Below are 17,987 nucleotides of genomic sequence, written 5' to 3'. Positions count from 1 at the left end.
AGTACAATCACCTCCATTACTCTCCATGTATTTACACTGCTACCCTGGGCTAAACACACCCTTTGTTACCAGCCACTAAAGAACTGACGGCTGGTATACACAGAGATGGGGATGTGTGTGTTTGTGTGTGTGTGTGTGGTATATACAGGGTCCAGGGCAGGACAGTCATTCATCTCCTCAGCTCAAACACCAGAGCTCACATCCTCCATCAGGGTCTCTATCTGTTTATATCATCAGCTGCTACACACACAGATATACATAGATGGAATCGTGGGGGCAGACAGTATTGTTCAAGTAGACTGCAGTTCTGTCTATCCATTTGGGCACACACCACAGACACACACACACACACATACAGTTATACGTGGACATCAGGGCTTTAGGGAGTCAAGAAGAGGATGTTACATTAGAAGTCAAGAGGGTCACCAGTTCAAAAACCACTTTACAGCCCAACTACTTCCTGCTCCACAGCACTGTTTCCTGCTGCTTCTGGACATGTTCTACATCAGAGACAGAGAGACAGAGAGACAGAGAGACAGAGAGACAGAGAGACAGAGAGAGAGAGAGAGAGAGAGAGAGAGAGAGAGAGAGAGAGAGAGAGAGAGAGAGAGAGAGAGAGAGAGAGAGAGAGAGAGAGAGAGAGAGAGAGAGAGAGAGAGAGAGAGAGAGAGAGAGAGAGAGAGAGAGAGAGAGAGAGAGAGAGAAAGAGAGCGAAAGAGAGAGAGAGCGAAAAAGAGAGAGAGAACCCATAACAGACCTAGATTAAAGCAGTCAGGGCAGCAGTGAAGAGGGAAGCCCATAGAATTAAGGCTCAGCTGGTAGACATCATCCACACAACAAGAAGAAACTAAAAACTCTGTCAAGTTCAATCCACTGACCTCTTAGCCTAGCCCAGTTACACTTCATTGTGTATTATTGTACAATATTTTGTGAAACTGCATCAACCCCTCTATTCTCGGTCTCCCTGTGTGGCTGTGTTTCCTGGACAGAGATAGAAAGGGCAATAGGGAGAAAGGGACAGAGGGACAGAGGGACAGAGGGAGAGAGGGAGAGAGAGAGGTATAGAGGGAGAGGAGCTAACCCATATGTCAGACAATATCATGCCCTGTGAGGCGTAGCACTCTAGTGGATCTGACAGAAAAACTATCTGATTTGAGGACAGAGCTTTCCGGCTGGCCGCGTTGGCAGCTGAAGAGACAGCAGTGACACGCCACGGTGATGTGTGTGTGTGTGTGTGTGTGTGTGTGTGTGTGTGTGTGTGTGTGTGTGTGTGTGTGTGTGTGTGTGTGTGTGGAGTCTGCTCTCTGAGGACCAGTGGTCAGGGCAGTGATCTCAGCTGGCCCTGTATCGTTGTTCTCCTCTCCTCCGACACCCAAAGACCTCTCCATCTGGATGGACCCTATCCCCTATGTACTGTCCCCATAGTGCCTTATGTACTGTCCCACTCCACTGTCCCCATAGCCTCTGTGTGTCCCGACAGTCCCTACATATGTTTTCTTCCCCTTGTCTCTCTGTCTGCAGTTCCCAGTAAACATCACCCCTACTGTCCCTCAGCACTGTCCTCTTTGTCCTTCTGTCTATTCTTGGCCCCCATCCACATCACTGTCCTGTCTTAACAGTCCTTATAGTTCTCACAGTGTTTCTCCTCTATTTCACAGTCCTCAGCCCCTGTTCTTGTATAGGGTGAAGGCCTTGGCTGAGCACTAAAGGTCTCTCTCCCCCTGCTCCCCTCTCTCTGTAGATCCACGCCAGTGATGTGATGGCTATTGGCTGCCCACTGTTCCGCTGGGGCGAACGGGAGGGCCTGATTGGCTGCATGCGTGGTGTAGTCATGGAAACTGTCCGGAGCCCTGTGTGACCCGGTGAAGGCCACATGAAAGCTGCTCAGTTAGGAAAGAGGCTGAAGCCTGACGATGTGATGGCTTTCATGTTGAGGCCATCAGGGTTATCCGGGTGGGTTATAGTCCCGCCTAGATACACTTTAGTAACAAGGCTTTGTTTGGACGTTGACGAGTACTGGGAAACACTGTCAGGAAAGTGACTTGTTAAACTCACCACCATCACACCCTTCTGCAGAGCCTCCACCAATCCCCTGTCTTCTTTACCTAATAGGTCTATCTATAACTTACTCTACAACTACGGTGGTTCACTGAAGGTCTTTTAGGGAAGTGTGTTTTAATGCCGTACAGTACAGAACCAGGGGAGAGTGAGTAAGTGTGGACAGTAGAGAACTGGGGAAGGGTGAATAAGGGTGTGTTCGGGATTCAGAAGTATGAAAATAGCAGCTGACCTACTAACGTCCCTGAAGAGATGACCGGGTGGACTGGATACCCATCAGAGAGAGGGTGCACCCTGGAACAGAGAGAGAGAGAGAGGAGGGGGAGAGAGGAGAGAGGAGAGAGAGAGAAAGAAAGAAAGAAAGAAAGAGGGAGGGAGGGATAGGGAGAAAGAGAGAGCAGGCAGGGAGGGAGTGCAAGATGGAGGGGAGGGGGACAAGGAGGAGACAGAGAAGAGTGAGTTCGACAAGTGACGCAAAACAGATGTACATAAACAGACATGCAGAGTCAGTCGCCACAGGTGCATAATATACAGAAGCTGAAAGAGAGAGAGAGAGAGGAGAGAGAAAAGCGAGAGAGTCAGTGACTTCAGGATGTGTGTGTGTGTGTGTGTGTGTGTGTGTGTGTGTGTGTGTGTGTGTGTGTGTGTGTGTGTGTGTGTGTGTGTGTGTGTGTGTGTGTGTGTGTGTGTGTGTGTGTGTGTGTGTAAGTGCCTGTAAGTGTATGTCACTTCCCGGTGAAGAACCCTCTGTAATCTGTATGTTAATACAGCCTGCCATCCCACTCCGCCGCGGCTGTTGGCACAGGAGATCAGCCATTAATAGAAAGTAAATGTGTTTGCAAAAAGGGGGACGAGTCACTTGAAATGAGACTAATTTATTCGTTATTGAGTTGAGTGTGACTGAACATGCCCAGCTGGTCAAGCATAGGCGAGGGAGGATAGTGGAGTCACCTGCAGCGAGGCACAGACTGAACTACACCCACTCTACTCTGCCCTCCACACACTCATACTCAAATACACACACATATAGTATGCACGCAAATGCACAGACAGCACGAATACATATACATATACACACTGTGTACACTCAAAGAAACACATAGTCACTCATACACACATTCAGGCACAGTACACATGCATACATACACACACGTACATACACACATACACACAGACTCACCAATTATCAGCCAACACTCGCCTCTAATATTTTCCTGCATTTCCAAAGAAAGAGAACAAAATTCCGACCATCTTTTCTGTTCAAAAACAATCTCTCTTTCAGACATGTAGATAACACTCGCTCAGACTATACCTCCCACACACACACACACACACACACACACACACACACACACACACACACACACACACACACACACACACACACACACACACACACACACACACACACACACACACACACACACACACACACACACACACACACACACACACACACACACACACACACACACACACGGTTCCATTTATTACTATTTCAAAAGGTCACCATTTTCTCTGGCTAAGCGCCCTACCGCTATTGATAATTTTATGCATCAACAAATGGCAAATTTGTGCCACATAAATATGTATTAGCAATTAATAATGTCCCGCGTCTGAGGAGATGCCAGGTGCATGCCAAATAGGTCTGACTGGTCTGGGCTGAGCTGGTGGCTTTGTGTTACAATACACTCTTCATCTCCTCTATGGTTGCAGTACAATGGCCACTTATACACACCAGCACACACACACACACACACACACACCAGCACACACACACACAAACGTGTATGCAAATGCACGCACGCATGGACATTGGACATAAACACACACACACACACGTACACACACGCTTCCATGGACTGAAAAGACTTGGCACAAGGGCACCATGCTCTCATTGTGTCACCTTCTCCTCCAGCTCTTGTTATGGACCGCCAGCATCATTACAATGAACCACCAGCATCATTACAATACACCTCTCCTCCAGCTCCTGTTATGAACCACCAGCATCATTACAATACACCTCTCCTCCAGCTCCTGTTATGAACCACCAGCATCATTACAATACACCTCTCCTCCAGCTCCTGTTATGAACCACCAGCATCATTACAATACACCTCTCCTCCAGCTCCTGTTATGAACCACCAGCATCATTACAATACACCTCTCTTCCAGCTCCTGTTATGAACCACCAGCATCATTACAATACACCTCTCCTCCAGATCCTGTTATGAACCACCAGCATCATTACAATACACCTCTCCTCCAGCTCCTGTTATGAACCACCAGCATCATTACAATACACCTCTCCTCCAGATCCTGTTATGAACCACCAGCATCATTACAATACACCTCTCCTCCAGCTCCTGTTATGAACCACCAGCATCATTACAATACACCTCTCTTCCAGCTCCTGTTATGAACCACCAGCATCATTACAATACACCTCTCCTCCAGCTCCTGTTATGAACCACCAGCATCATTACAATACACCTCTCCTCCAGCTCCTGTTATGAACCACCAGCATCATTACAATACACCTCTCCTCCAGCTCCGGTTATGAACCACCAGCATCATTACAATAGACCTCTCCTCCAGCTCCTGTTATGAACCACCAGCATCATTACAATACACCTCTCCTCCAGCTCCTGTTATGAACCACCAGCATCATTACAATACACCTCTCCTCCAGCTCCTGTTATGAACCACCAGCATCATTACAATACACCTCTCCTCCAGCTCCTGTTATGAACCACCAGCATCATTACAATACACCTCTCCTCCATCTCCTGTTATGAACCACCAGCATCATTACAATACACCTCTCCTCCAGCTCCTGTTATGACCCGCCAGCATCATTACAATACATGACCATCCGCAGATAGAGACCAGGGACTGTTTACATAGTGAACCATGCTCCAAAGCCACACAGGGACATAGAGTACACCATGAAGGGAAGCAACTATCAGTGTCATGCCTCTCTGCACCAGCGGAGGCTGCTGAGAGGAGAACGGCTCGTAATAATGGCTGGAATGGAGTCAACGGACTGGTATCAACCACATAGAAACCATGTTTTTGATGCGTTTGATACCTTTCCATTGACTCCATTCCAGCCATTATTATGAGCCGTCCTCCCCTCAGCAGCCTCCACTGCTCTGCACTAATGGACAACCAACTGCTAACACTGTCAGCAACATTGAGGTTTTAGGAGAATAACTACAGCTAAGTGTTCAGACTCTCTCTCCGTATTACTCAGTACTTTTCAATGATCTGTTTATTACTTTGTTATTTTCTATTGTTCACTTGCCTACACGTTCATGCTAAGTTAGATGCTACTGTCACTATTAACATACACTCTGTCACACCCTGATCTGTTTCACCTGTATTGTGCTTGTCTCCACCCCCCACCAGGTGTCTCCCATTTGTCCCCATTATCTCCTGTGTATTTATAGCTGTGTTTTCTGTTTGTCTGCTGCCATCGCCTTGTCTCGTCAAGCCTACAAGTCCCTGTTTTCTAGTCCTCCCGGTTCTGACCTTTTCAGCCTGTCCTGAGCCCGCCTGCCATACCATTCTGCCTACCCTGAGCCCGCCTGCCATACCATTCTGCCTGCCCTGAGCCCGCCTGCCATACCATTCTGCCGTGGTATATTAGCCATATACTACAAACCCCCAAGGTGCCTAATTGCTATTAAAAACTGGTTACCAACGTAATTAGAGTAGTAAAAATACATGTTTTGTCATACCTGTGGTATACGGTCTGATATACCAAGGCTGTCAGCCAATTAGCATTAAGGGCTCGAACCACACAGTTTATAATAATAATTATCAGCGACTCGAACCATCTGCCTCCTGTGTCTGCATTTGGGTCTTGTCCTGTGTCGTTATACTAACAGTGTGTTAATTTAGTCGTGTGTCGTGGTGGGGAGAGGGGATATAACCTGGGGAGGGCAGGCTAGTCCCCTTGAAGAGCACAATCACTATGGTTGGATAAACACAATCACACACACACACACCTCAATTTTATCAGGCTCCTGAAGCAAACACACAAACAAATACAGAAAGTGGGAGAGAGAAAGAGAGAGAGAGAGGAGAGAGAGAGAGAAAGAGAGAGAGAGAGGAGAGAAAGAGAGAGAGAGCGAAGAGAGAGAGAGCTAGAGAGAGAGAGCGAGGAGAGCGAGAGAGAGAGCAAGAGAGGGGAGGAGAGAGAGAGCAAGAGAGAGAGAGAGAGAGCAAGAGAGGGGAGAGAGAGAGAGAGGACAAAAAGAGGACACATGCCTCCTGTTCCATTGTGAGCAGGTCTTTAATAAGGATCAGATAAACATGACCATTGTGAGCAGTGGCCAACCTGGTATTATAATCCATAAATGAGAGCCACAGCTGGCCCAGGAGGGGTGGGTTTGTGTGTGTGTGTGTCTGTGTGTGCGTGTGTGTGTGCATATGTCTGTCTTGTGTGTGTGTGTAGCTCAGTTGATAGCGCATGTCGCATGCATGGCGCTTGCAACGTCAGGGTCGTGGGTTCAATTCCCAAAGGGGACCAGTAAGAAAACTGTATGAAAATGTATGGACTCACTACTGTAAGTCGCTCTGGAGAAGAGCGTCTGCTAAATGACTAAAATGTCAAATGTAATGTAAATGTGTGTACCCTTGCGTGTCTGGCTTGTGTAACCTCTTCCCAGAATCGCAGGGATGACAGAGGGATTTGTTTCGGGGTAGAAGGATTAACTGAGACTATGGCTGGGGCAGCAGCTCAGTTCCAGCTGGGTAAAACCTACGTCCCTAATCACTGGCGTAATCTGACTACTGTAATATCATAACAATCAGCAACACATCTGCCTATTCATTTCACCACTAATACAATAATAGTGATTAAACATCTGCTGACTCGCATCTGTTACGTAGGATTTCTACCTGTCCTCTATCCAATCTGTGTAACACACACAGACACAGAGAGAGACACATACTCTGTGGTACTGCTGCCCTCACTCCAATTACTCACACCTCACCTCCCCCAAAACACCTTGACCTACCCTCATCCAGCCCACGTGCCTCCAAGTCACCCCCTAGTCCACCCCCTAGCCCACAGCTTCAGACCTATCCTCCACCAGCCCTCCCTATCCAACCAACTGCTTGTCCTATGTTACCACCCCACATCCAGTGATTGAGCTCCAAACCTGTTGCCCAAATTACCCTCGGGTTCCCCCAGTCTGGGCTACTCTGACTGGGGTTTCCTGTCTGGAGCTCTGGATCTTTCGGGCCACAATGAAAGGCCTATTGTTCACCTAGGTGGTCCCTACAGGACTAACCCCCCTTGACATACACCCGCACATATATGCACACACACACGCACACACACACGGCCCTACATACACACATACGTATGCACACAAACATAGGCTACACAGACAGACACACACACACACGCAAACACACACACACACGCAAACACACACATACAAACACACACACACATCCCCTAACCCTCTAATCATGGAGCAAGGGACAGGGAGTGGTGGGGCTAGCGTGGTGATAGTGGTAAATATTTCGGTGTGGGATGTAACTACATTGTGTAATTCAGCCACAGCAACTTCCTTCCTGTCTTACGATGTTTAGTCTCCGTCTGCTGTCGCTCGCTGATTCCTCTCATCTGATTGGTCTATTTGATCTGTCCCCCACTCCCTCTCATATGTCTGGTTGGCTCCCGAGGATAAGTTGCCCCCTAACCACAGATCTAGAATCAGCTTACCCTCCCCATATCCTAACCTTAACCATAAGGGGGGTAAGAGCACAACTGACCTTAGATCAAAGACTAGTGGAAACATGCTACTGTACTCCAGATGGACCATGACCACAATGGTAGATGTCCTCCAGTTGAGGTTATTAAAGGACCAAAGGACCAAAGACAAAGACCAAAAAACAACCACACACCCTAAGTACTCAGGAAAAATACACAGAGTATGAAGAAAATTGAGGGAGGGACACTAGTAGAGAAAGAAAGAAAAGAAGAACAAAAGACACGAATAAGTAGAGAAGTGACCCCCCCCCCCCCATCACACAGCTAAGAACCTCACAAATAAGTAGAGAAGACCCCCCCCCCCATCACACAGCTAAGAACCTCACAAATAAGTAGAGAAGTGACCCCCCATCACACAGCTAAGAACCTCACAAATAAGTAGAGAAGTGACCCCCCATCACACAGCTAAGAACCTCACAAATAAGTAGAGAAGTGACCCCCCATCACACAGCTAAGAACCTCACAAATAAGTAGAGAAGTGACCCCCCATCACACAGCTAAGAACCTCACAAATAAGTAGAGAAGTGAACCCCCATCACACAGCTAAGAACCTCACAAATAAGTAGAGAAGTGACCCCCCATCACACAGCTAAGAACCTCACAAATAAGTAGAGAAGTGACCCCCATCACACAGCTAAGAACCTCACAAATAAGTAGAGAAGTGACCCCCCATCACACAGCTAAGAACCTCACAAATAAGTAGAGAAGTGACCCCCCATCACACAGCTAAGAACCTCACAAATAAGTAGAGAAGTGACCCCCCATCACACAGCTAAGAACCTCACAAATAAGTAGAGAAGTGACCCCCCATCACACAGCTAAGAACCTCACAAATAAGTAGAGAAGTGACCCCCCCCCCATCACACAGCTAAGACCCTCACAAATAAGTAGAGAAGTGACTCCCCCCATCACACAGCTAAGAACCTCACAAATAAGTAGAGAAGTGAACCCCCCCCCCCCCCCATCACACAGCTAAGTAACTCACAAATAAGTAGAGAAGTGACCCCCCCATCACACAGCTAAGAACCTCACAAATAAGTAGAGAAGTGACCCCCCCCCATCACACAGCTAAGAACCTCACAAATAAGTAGAGAACTGACCCACCATCACACAGATAAGAACCTCACAAATAAGTAGAGAAGTGACCCCCCCCCCCCCCATCACACAGCTAAGAACCTCACAAATAAGTAGAGAAGTGACCCCCCCCCCCCATCACACAGCTAAGACCCTCACAAATAAGTAGAGAAGTGACCCCCCCCCCCATCACACAGCTAAGACCCTCACAAATAAGTAGAGAAGTGACCCCCCCATCACACAGCTAAGAACCTCACAAATAAGTAGAGAAGTGACCCCCCCCCATCACACAGCTAAGAACCTCACAAATAAGTAGAGAAGTGACCCCCCCCCCCATCACACAGCTAAGAACCTCACAAATAAGTAGAGAAGTGACCCCCCCCCCCCATCACACAGCTAAGAACCTCACAAATAAGTAGAGAAGTGACCCCCCCCCCCCATCACACAGCTAAGACCCTCACAAATAAGTAGAGAAGTGACCCCCCCCCCCATCACACAGCTAAGACCCTCACAAATAAGTAGAGAAGTGAACCCCCCCCCCCATCACACAGCTAAGACCCTCACAAATAAGTAGAGAAGTGACCCCCCCCCATCACACAGCTAAGACCCTCACAAATAAGTAGAGAAGTGACCCCCCCCCCCATCACACAGCTAAGACCCTCACAAATAAGTAGAGAAGTGAACCCCCCGTCCCCCCCATCACACGGCTAAGACCCTCACAAATAAGTAGAGAAGTGACCCCCCCATCACACAGCTAAGAACCTCACAAATAAGTAGAGAAGTGACGCCTCCCCCCCATCACACAGCTAAGAACCTCACAAATAAGTAGAGAAGTGACCCCCCCCCATCACACAGCTAAGAACCTCACAAATAAGTAGAGAAGTGAACCCCCCCCATCACACAGCTAAGACCCTCACAAATAAGTAGAGAAGTGAACCCCCCCCCCCATCACACAGCTAAGAACCTCACAAATAAGTAGAGAAGTGACCACCCCCCCCCCCATCACACAGCTAAGAACCTCACAAGTAAGTAGAGAAGTGACCCCCCCCCCCATCACACAGCTAAGACCCTCACAAATAAGTAGAGAAGTGACCCCCCCCCCATCACACAGCTAAGAACCTCACAAATAAGTAGAGAAGTGAACCCCCCCCCCATCACACAGCTAAGAACCTCACAAATAAGTAGAGAAGTGACCCCCCCCCCCCATCACACAGCTAAGAACCTCACAAATAAGTAGAGAAGTGACCCCCCCCATCACACAGCTAAGAACCTCACAAATAAGTAGAGAAGTGAACCCCCCCCCCATCACACAGCTAAGAACCTCACAAAAAAGTAGAGAAGTGACCCCCCCCCCCCCATCACACAGCTAAGAACCTCACAAATAAGTAGAGAAGTGACCCCCCCCATCACACAGCTAAGAACCTCACAAATAAGTAGAGAAGTGAACCCCCCCCCCCATCACACAGCTAAGAACCTCACAAATAAGTAGAGAAGTGACCCCCCGCCCCCCCATCACACAGCTAAGAACCTCACAAATAAGTAGAGAAGTGACCCCCCCCCCCCCATCACACAGCTAAGAACCTCACAAATAAGTAGAGAAGTGAACCCCCCCCCATCACACAGCTAAGAACCTCACAAATAAGTAGAGAAGTGACCCCCCCCCCATCACACAGCTAAGAACCTCACAAATAAGTAGAGAAGTGACCCCCCCCATCACACAGCTAAGAACCTCACAAATAAGTAGAGAAGTGAACCCCCCCCCCATCACACAGCTAAGAACCTCACAAAAAAGTAGAGAAGTGACCCCCCCCCCCATCACACAGCTAAGAACCTCACAAATAAGTAGAGAAGTGACCCCCCCCATCACACAGCTAAGAACCTCACAAATAAGTAGAGAAGTGAACCCCCCCCCCCCCATCACACAGCTAAGAACCTCACAAATAAGTAGAGAAGTGACCCCCCGCCCCCCCATCACACAGCTAAGAACCTCACAAATAAGTAGAGAAGTGACCCCCCCCCCCCATCACACAGCTAAGAACCTCACGAATAAGTAGAGAAGTGACCCCCCCCCCCCATCACACAGCTAAGAACCTCACAAATAAGTAGAGAAGTGACCCCCCCCTCATCACACAGCTAAGAACCTCACAAATAAGTAGAGAAGTGAACCCCCCCATCACACAGCTAAGAACCTCACAAATAAGTAGAGAAGTGACCCCCCCCCATCACACAGCTAAGAACCTCACAAATAAGTAGAGAAGTGACCCCCCCCCCCATCACACAGCTAAGAACCTCACGAATAAGTAGAGAAGTGACCCCCCCCCATCACACAGCTAAGAACCTCACAAATAAGTAGAGAAGTGACCCCCCCCCCCATCACACAGCTAAGACCCTCACAAATAAGTAGAGAAGTGACCCCCCCCCCATCACACAGCTAAGAACCTCACAAATAAGTAGAGAAGTGACCCCCCCCCCCCCCATCACACAGCTAAGAACCTCACGAATAAGTAGAGAAGTGACCCCCCCCCCATCACACAGCTAAGAACCTCACGAATAAGTAGAGAAGTGACCCCCCCCCATCACACAGCTAAGAACCTCACAAATAAGTAGAGAAGTGACCCCCCCACCCCATCACACAGCTAATAACCTCACAAATAAGTAGAGAAGTGACCCCCCCCCCCATCACACAGCTAAGAACCTCACAAATAAGTAGAGAAGTGACCCCCCCCCATCACACAGCTAAGAAGCTCACAAATAAGTAGAGAAATGACCCCCCTCACCATCACACAGCTAAGACCCTCACAAATAAGTAGAGAAGTGACCCCCCCCCATCACACAGCTAAGAACCTCACAAATAAGTAGAGAAGTGACCCCCCCCCCCCCCATCACACAGCTAAGAACCTCACAAATAAGTAGAGAAGTGACCCCCCCCCCCCATCACACAGCTAAGAACCTCACAAATGAGTAGAGAAGTGACCCCCCCCCCCATCACACAGCTAAGACCCTCACAAATAAGTAGAGAAGTGACCCCCCCCCCATCACACAGCTAAGACCCTCACAAATAAGTAGAGAAGTGACCCCCCCATCACACAGCTAAGAACCTCACAAATAAGTAGAGAAGTGACCCCCCCCCATCACACAGCTAAGAACCTCACAAATAAGTAGAGAAGTGACCCCCCCCCCCATCACACAGCTAAGAACCTCACAAATAAGTAGAGAAGTGACCCCCCCCCCCCCATCACACAGCTAAGAACCTCACAAATAAGTAGAGAAGTGACCCCCCCCCCCCATCACACAGCTAAGACCCTCACAAATAAGTAGAGAAGTGACCCCCCCCCCCATCACACAGCTAAGACCCTCACAAATAAGTAGAGAAGTGAACCCCCCCCCCCATCACACAGCTAAGACCCTCACAAATAAGTAGAGAAGTGACCCCCCCCATCACACAGCTAAGACCCTCACAAATAAGTAGAGAAGTGACCCCCCCCCCATCACACAGCTAAGAACCTCACAAATAAGTAGAGAAGTGACGCCTCCCCCCCATCACACAGCTAAGAACCTCACAAATAAGTAGAGAAGTGACCCCCCCCCATCACACAGCTAAGAACCTCACAAATAAGTAGAGAAGTGAACCCCCCCCATCACACAGCTAAGACCCTCACAAATAAGTAGAGAAGTGAACCCCCCCCCCCATCACACAGCTAAGAACCTCACAAATAAGTAGAGAAGTGACCACCCCCCCCCCCCATCACACAGCTAAGAACCTCACAAGTAAGTAGAGAAGTGACCCCCCCCCCCATCACACAGCTAAGACCCTCACAAATAAGTAGAGAAGTGACCCCCCCCCCCACATCACACAGCTAAGAACCTCACAAATAAGTAGAGAAGTGACCCATTCCCCCCCATCACACAGCTAAGAACCTCACAAATGAGTAGAGAAGTGACCCCCATCACACAGCTAAGAACCTCACAAATAAGTAGAGAAGTGACCCTCCATCACACAGCTAAGAACCTCACAAATAAGTAGAGAAGTGAACCCCCCCCCCATCACACAGCTAAGAACCTCACAAAAAAGTAGAGAAGTGACCCCCCCCCCCATCACACAGCTAAGAACCTCACAAAAAAGTAGAGAAGTGACCCCCCCCATCACACAGCTAAGAACCTCACAAATAAGTAGAGAAGTGAACCCCCCCCCCCCATCACACAGCTAAGAACCTCACAAATAAGTAGAGAAGTGACCCCCCGCCCCCCCATCACACAGCTAAGAACCTCACAAATAAGTAGAGAAGTGACCCCCCCCCCCCATCACACAGCTAAGAACCTCACGAATAAGTAGAGAAGTGACCCCCCCCCCCCATCACACAGCTAAGAACCTCACAAATAAGTAGAGAAGTGACCCCCCCCTCATCACACAGCTAAGAACCTCACAAATAAGTAGAGAAGTGACCCCCATCACACAGCTAAGAACCTCATAAATAAGTAGAGAAGTGACCCCCCATCACACAGCTAAGAACCTCACAAATAAGTAGAGAAGTGACCCCCCCCCCCATCACACAGCTAAGAACCTCACGAATAAGTAGAGAAGTGACCCCCCCCCCATCACACAGCTAAGAACCTCACAAATAAGTAGAGAAGTGACCCCCCCCCCCCATCACACAGCTAAGACCCTCACAAATAAGTAGAGAAGTGACCCCCCCATCACACAGCTAAGAACCTCACAAATAAGTAGAGAAGTGACCCCCCCCCCCCATCACACAGCTAAGAACCTCACGAATAAGTAGAGAAGTGACCCCCCATCACACAGCTAAGAACCTCACAAATAAGTAGAGAAGTGACCCCCCATCACACAGCTAATAACCTCACAAATAAGTAGAGAAGTGACCCCCCATCACACAGCTAAGAACCTCACAAATAAGTAGAGAAGTGACCCCCCATCACACAGTTAAGAACCTCACAAATAAGTAGAGAAATGACCCCCCCCCCCATCACACAGCTAAGAACCTCACAAATAAGTAGAGAAGTGACCCCCATCACACAGCTAAGAACCTCACAAATAAGTAGAGAAGTGACCCCCCATCACACAGCTAAGAACCTCACAAATAAGTAGAGAAGTGACCCCCCATCACACAGCTAAGAACCTCACAAATAAGTAGAGAAGTGACCCCCCATCACACAGCTAAGAACCTCACAAATAAGTAGAGAAGTGACCCCCCATCACACAGCTAAGAACCTCACAAATAAGTAGAGAAGTGACCCCCCATCACACAGCTAAGAACCTCATGAATAAGTAGAGAAGTGACCCCCCCCCCCCCATCACACAGCTAAGAACCTCACGAATAAGTAGAGAAGTGACCCCCCCCCCATCACACAGCTAAGAACCTCATAAATAAGTAGAGAAGTGACCCCCCATCACACAGCTAAGAACCTCACAAATAAGTAGAGAAGTGACCCCCCATCACACAGCTAAGAACCTCACAAATAAGTAGAGAAGTGACCCCCATCACACAGCTAAGAACCTCACAAATAAGTAGAGAAGTGACCTCCATCACACAGCTAAGAAGCTCACAAATAAGTAGAGAAATGACCCCCCCCCCCATCACACAGCTAAGACCCTCACAAATAAGTAGAGAAGTGACTCCCCCCATCACACAGCTAAGAACCTCACAAATAAGTAGAGTAGTGACCCCCCATCACACAGCTAAGGACCTCACAAATAAGTAGAGAAGTGACCCCCCCCCCCATCACACAGCTAAGACCCTCACAAATAAGTAGAGAAGTGACTCCCCCCATCACACAGCTAAGAACCTCACAAATAAGTAGAGAAGTGAACCCCCCCCCCCATCACACACCTAAGAACCTCACAAATAAGTAGAGAAGTGACCCCCCCCCCCCATCAAACAGCTAAGAACCTCACAAATAAGTAGAGAAGTGACCCCCCATCACACAGCTAAGAACCTCACAAATAAGTAGAGAAGTGACCCCCCGTCACACAGCTAAGAACCTCACAAATAAGTAGAGAAGTGACCCCCCATCACACAGCTAAGAACCTCACAAATAAGTAGAGAAGTGACCCCCATCACACAGCTAAGAACCTCACAAATAAGTAGAGAAGTGACCCCCCATCACACAGCTAAGAACCTCACAAATAAGTAGAGAAGTGACCCTCCATCACACAGCTAAGAACCTCACAAATAAGTAGAGAAGTGAACCCCCATCACACAGCTAAGAACCTCACAAATAAGTAGAGAAGTGATCCCTCCATCACACAGCTAAGAACCTCACAAATAAGTAGAGAAGTGAACCCCCATCACACAGCTAAGAACCTCACAAATAAGTAGAGAAGTGACCCCCCATCACACAGCTAAGAACCTCACAAATAAGTAGAGAAGTGACCCCCCATCACACAGCTAAGAACCTCACAAATAAGTAGAGAAGTGACCCTCCATCACACAGCTAAGAACCTCACAAATAAGTAGAGAAGTGACCCCCTCCCCCATCACACAGCTAAGAACCTCACAAATAAGTAGAGAAGTGACCCCCCCCCCCATCACACAGCTAAGACCCTCACAAATAAGTAGAGAAGTGACTCCCCCCATCACACAGCTAAGAACCTCACAAATAAGTAGAGAAGTGAACCCCCCCCCCCCCATCACACAGCTAAGTAACTCACAAATAAGTAGAGAAGTGACCCCCCCATCACACAGCTAAGAACCTCACAAATAAGTAGAGAAGTGACCCCCCCCCATCACACAGCTAAGAACCTCACAAATAAGTAGAGAAGTGACCCCCCCCCATCACACAGCTAAGAACCTCACAAATAAGTAGAGAAGTGACCCCCCCCCCCATCACACAGCTAAGAACCTCACAAATAAGTAGAGAAGTTAACCCCCCCCCCATCACACAGCTAAGACCCTCACAAATAAGTAGAGAAGTGACCCCCCCCCCCATCACACAGCTAAGACCCTCACAAATAAGTAGAGAAGTGACCCCCCCATCACACAGCTAAGAACCTCACAAATAAGTAGAGAAGTGACCCCCATCACACAGCTAAGAACCTCACAAATAAGTAGAGAAAGTGACCCCCATCACACAGCTAAGAACCTCACAAATAAGTAGAGAAGTGACCCCCCCCCCCCCCCATCACACAGCTAAGAACCTCACAAATAAGTAGAGAAGTGACCCCCCCCCCCCATCACACAGCTAAGACCCTCACAAATAAGTAGAGAAGTGACCCCCCCCCCCATCACACAGCTAAGACCCTCACAAATAAGTAGAGAAGTGAACCCCCCCCCCCATCACACAGCTAAGACCCTCACAAATAAGTAGAGAAGTGACCCCCCCATCACACAGCTAAGACCCTCACAAATAAGTAGAGAAGTGACCCCCCCCCCATCACACAGCTAAGACCCTCACAAATAAGTAGAGAAGTGACCCCCCCCCCCATCACACAGCTAAGACCCTCACAAATAAGTAGAGAAGTGAACCCCCCGTCCCCCCCATCACACAGCTAAGACCCTCACAAATAAGTAGAGAAGTGACCCCCCCCCATCACACAGCTAAGAACCTCACAAATAAGTAGAGAAGTGACGCCTCCCCCCCATCACACAGCTAAGAACCTCACAAATAAGTAGAGAAGTGACCCCCCCCCATCACACAGCTAAGAACCTCACAAATAAGTAGAGAAGTGAACCCCCCCCATCACACAGCTAAGACCCTCACAAATAAGTAGAGAAGTGAACCCCCCCCCCCATCACACAGCTAAGAACCTCACAAATAAGTAGAGAAGTGACCACCCCCCCCCCCCATCACACAGCTAAGAACCTCACAAGTAAGTAGAGAAGTGACCCCCCCCCCCCATCACACAGCTAAGACCCTCACAAATAAGTAGAGAAGTGACCCCCCCCCCATCACACAGCTAAGCACCTCACAAATAAGTAGAGAAGTGAACAACTCCCCCCCCATCACACAGCTAAGAACCTCACAAATAAGTAGAGAAGTGACCCCCCCCCCATCACACAGCTAAGAACCTCACAAATAAGTAGAGAAGTGACCCCCCCATCACACAGCTAAGAACCTCACAAATAAGTAGAGAAGTGAACCCCCCCCCCCATCACACAGCTAAGAACCTCACAAAAAAGTAGAGAAGTGACCCCCCCCCCCCATCACACAGCTAAGAACCTCACAAATAAGTAGAGAAGTGACCCCCCCCATCACACAGCTAAGAACCTCACAAATAAGTAGAGAAGTGAACCCCCCCCCCCCCATCACACAGCTAAGAACCTCACAAATAAGTAGAGAAGTGACCCCCCGCCCCCCCATCACACAGCTAAGAACCTCACAAATAAGTAGAGAAGTGACCCCCCCCTCATCACACAGCTAAGAACCTCACAAATAAGTAGAGAAGTGAACCCCCCCATCACACAGCTAAGAACCTCACAAATAAGTAGAGAAGTGACCCCCCCCCATCACACAGCTAAGAACCTCACAAATAAGTAGAGAAGTGACCCCCCCCCCCATCACACAGCTAAGAACCTCACAAATAAGTAGAGAAGTGAACCCCCCCCCATCACACAGCTAAGAACCTCACAAATAAGTAGAGAAGTGACCCCCCCCCATCACACAGCTAAGACCCTCACAAATAAGTAGAGAAGTGAACCCCCCCCCCATCACACAGCTAAGAACCTCACAAAGAAGTAGAGAAGTGACCCCCCCCCCATCACACAGCTAAGAACCTCACAAAGAAGTAGAGAAATGACCCCCCCCCATCACACAGCTAAGAACCTCACAAATAAGTAGAGAAGTGACCCCCCCCCCCCATCACACAACTAAGACCCTCACAAATAAGTAGAGAAGTGACCCCCCATCACACAGCTAAGAACCTCACGAATAAGTAGAGAAGTGACCCCCCCCCCCCCCCCATCACACAGCTAAGAACCTCACAAGTAAGTAGAGAAGTGACCCCCCCCCCCCATCACACAGCTAAGACCCTCACAAATAAGTAGAGAAGTGACCCCCCCCCCATCACACAGCTAAGAACCTCACAAATAAGTAGAGAAGTGAACCCCCC

At 48.7% G+C, this 17,987-nt stretch overlaps 1 long non-coding RNA gene across 1 annotated transcript in view; it reads right to left on the bottom strand.

Moving 5' to 3' along the window:
• LOC139565641 (uncharacterized) overlaps positions 1–17,987 on the bottom strand; it is a 112,204-nt gene that overhangs the window by 53,622 nt on the left and 40,595 nt on the right. Inside the window, exon 2 of the long non-coding RNA XR_011672951.1 lies at positions 2,291–2,352. This is a non-coding gene — a long non-coding RNA (uncharacterized lncRNA). The remainder of the gene's footprint in view (positions 1–2,290; positions 2,353–17,987) is intronic.

The sequence above is a fragment of the Salvelinus alpinus genome, chromosome 37, assembly GCF_045679555.1.
Source record: "Salvelinus alpinus chromosome 37, SLU_Salpinus.1, whole genome shotgun sequence".
Lineage (NCBI taxonomy): Eukaryota > Metazoa > Chordata > Actinopteri > Salmoniformes > Salmonidae > Salvelinus > Salvelinus alpinus.
This window is presented reverse-complemented; position numbering and strand designations above follow the sequence as displayed.